The sequence below is a fragment of the Solea solea genome, chromosome 11, assembly GCF_958295425.1.
Source record: "Solea solea chromosome 11, fSolSol10.1, whole genome shotgun sequence".
NCBI classification, from domain to species: domain Eukaryota; kingdom Metazoa; phylum Chordata; class Actinopteri; order Pleuronectiformes; family Soleidae; genus Solea; species Solea solea.
Genome location: NC_081144.1, coordinates 13,882,827 through 13,885,326, shown reverse-complemented (window position 1 = coordinate 13,885,326; position 2,500 = coordinate 13,882,827). Strand labels below are relative to the sequence as shown.

General features: G+C 43.4%; 1 protein-coding gene across 2 annotated transcripts in view; it reads right to left on the bottom strand.

Moving 5' to 3' along the window:
- Positions 1 to 2,500, bottom strand: part of samd11 (sterile alpha motif domain containing 11) — a 57,934-nt gene that overhangs the window by 8,319 nt on the left and 47,115 nt on the right. The gene's annotated exons all lie outside the window — the stretch shown is intronic.

The following is a 2,500-nucleotide window of genomic DNA, read 5'->3' as shown; positions in this document are numbered from 1 at the left end:
GGAGCGCCGCGCGGCCGCCTTCAGCTCCTTCTCCGCAGGAACACATTTACACAGGAAGCTCATTAAAATGGATGAGGCTCCCTCCATGCTCATTCTCTCTCTCCTGTTCTCTCTCGCTCTCTCTCTCTCTCTCCTCTCTCCGTCCCTCCCTTCCTACCCTTATCTCACACTCTCTGGATCTCCTCACTCCCTATTTTGGTTCATCTCTCTTTCTCCGACATTGCGTTCTTTCACCGTCTCCCCTTTTCATCGCCCTTTTAAGCTCCCATGTTTTCCACTTCCTCTCTCTCTCTCTCCCACCCCTTTCTCTTTACTTTTCTCCATCCGTCCCCTATTTGCCTTGCAGATGCTCGGTGAGCTTAGTGCCATTTAAGGCCAGACAAATGGAGCACCAGGCTCTAAGCCCATCGAGCGGCCCTAATGATTTGTTTTTAACAATGGACCCTAATGGGCCCCAGATAATCAATGATGAGGGGTCGATGGAAAGGTGAGCCATGAAGAGCGTTACAGAGAGCAGAGCATCTGTCTCTAACTCTCCACCTCAGTCTTCATCTAGACTTCATTTTTTTTCTTTTTTTGCTTTTACTCACCACTTATCTGAATTTTATTTTTCTGTTCACTTCACTCTCATTCCATGAACATGTTTCATGGTCATATTTTCCTTATTTTTTGTGCTATTTATATTAGTATATTTGTATATGGGGGGGTATGAAAGGATTTAACCTATCATAAGAATCATGATATTTCTACTAACTTGATGAACATTAATAGCTAAAAATAGCAGTTGCTAGTTTAACTAAAAGAGTATTGGAAGTTCTATTTCACTGTGTTATCCACAGTACATGCTTTAAAAAAAGTTATATTTCAGTTTAATTTGAAGCATGTTAATTTAAAGGCACTGTGCTGTGTCCTTTTTCAAGAGTCTCTATTCATTTTGGCCAAGCATTAGCCCAATGAACACAGAGTAGGCAAAGCTAAAAAACACAATTTTCTACTTGGCCTGATGGTATTTATTTTATTATTTTTCAACAGAAAAACATTCTGTCCCATTAGTTAGATAAATGTAAAACTAACTGACTGACATGCGACGTATATTTATTTTGGAAACAATTATTATCTTGAGAAAATGTATCATTCAATTCTGATTGAACAAAGAAAAGAAAATCACAGATGCTCCTGAATGACAATAGTTAAACCTGAATCAAGTGTTTTGATGGCCACAAATGGATTGGTGATGTCGGGCACCACATACATTTTGCAATTTATTTTAGCCTAGAGGTGTTGAATGGCATCAGGGATTTATCCACACCAGTAATTTTCTTTCATACTAAACTTGGAAATCCAGATGGCATTGCTATGTTGAAACACAAGGAGATCTTTCCTCAAAAGAAAACTAAAAAGTAAAAATAAAAGTGTTTTATGCCGTGGCGCAGAGATCCCTTAATGAAAATAAAGGACAAAGCCCGATATATAAAATACAAACCCTCACTAAACCTACAGAAAGGATTATGAACTTCTAATGAACGTGCATGTGCGGTGTAGCTGCGTCATCACACAGCTTTTTCTTCAATATCATCATTTCAACATCAGTTTAAGTGACAAAAATGGCACTTCAATGACCCGTTTTTTTATTTACACACAAAAAAAAAGAGGCAGGGGGAGGTAGAGGGGAGAGAGTGAGGCAGAGATGGATGGATGAAGGCTAAGGCCTTGTTAACTCTCCCCAATCCTGTGTGGCTAATTACTCTGTGTGCTGTCGGAGAGCAGCCACAGCTCACTGACTACATTCACACTGCACCACTGGCCACACACACACACACACAAATTAGCAGACATATTCACACAAACAGCCCCAAATTCAGTCCGCATAGATGAACATGCATGCAGACGGCCGGCTCATATAATGGCACAAACTAACACAAACAAAACAATCGGCCCCCCATTCTCACCTCAACACACACACACACAAACACACAAACACCCCCACAGTCTATGAAAGCTGCACCACACAGCGCCTGGCCGTTCTGCTTCCTGCTTACACCCCCCCTCCCCTAACCCCCACCACCCCCTCTCTGTCTCTCACTGTATCTCACACACACACACAAACACACACACACAACCCTCCCCCCTGCTGCCGCACCGCCGGCCTATTATCGATCCCCGCCTCTACCCGCGCCACATAAATAATCGACAAGCAATTACCCGCCCACTCCCGCTGCCCCCGGCTTTGTTTGGGAGGCGCAGGGGCCAGCACTGGGGGGAGAGGAGGGAGGAAGAGCCAGGGATGCAGGCGTGCAGCTCCACAGTGTTAGCCAAGAGGTTATTGGAGCCTTACTTTAGCTGTGTACTTGGAGATGCACAACACATGTGCGCACACGCATATGCACATACAAACTTGTACCACAACACAATGAGAAAGCCAAAAATGAGATCAGATCTTTTGCTAGGAAACAGGTGGAAGAATGGAAAGAAAGGTATATGTGTGTGTGTGTGTGTGTGT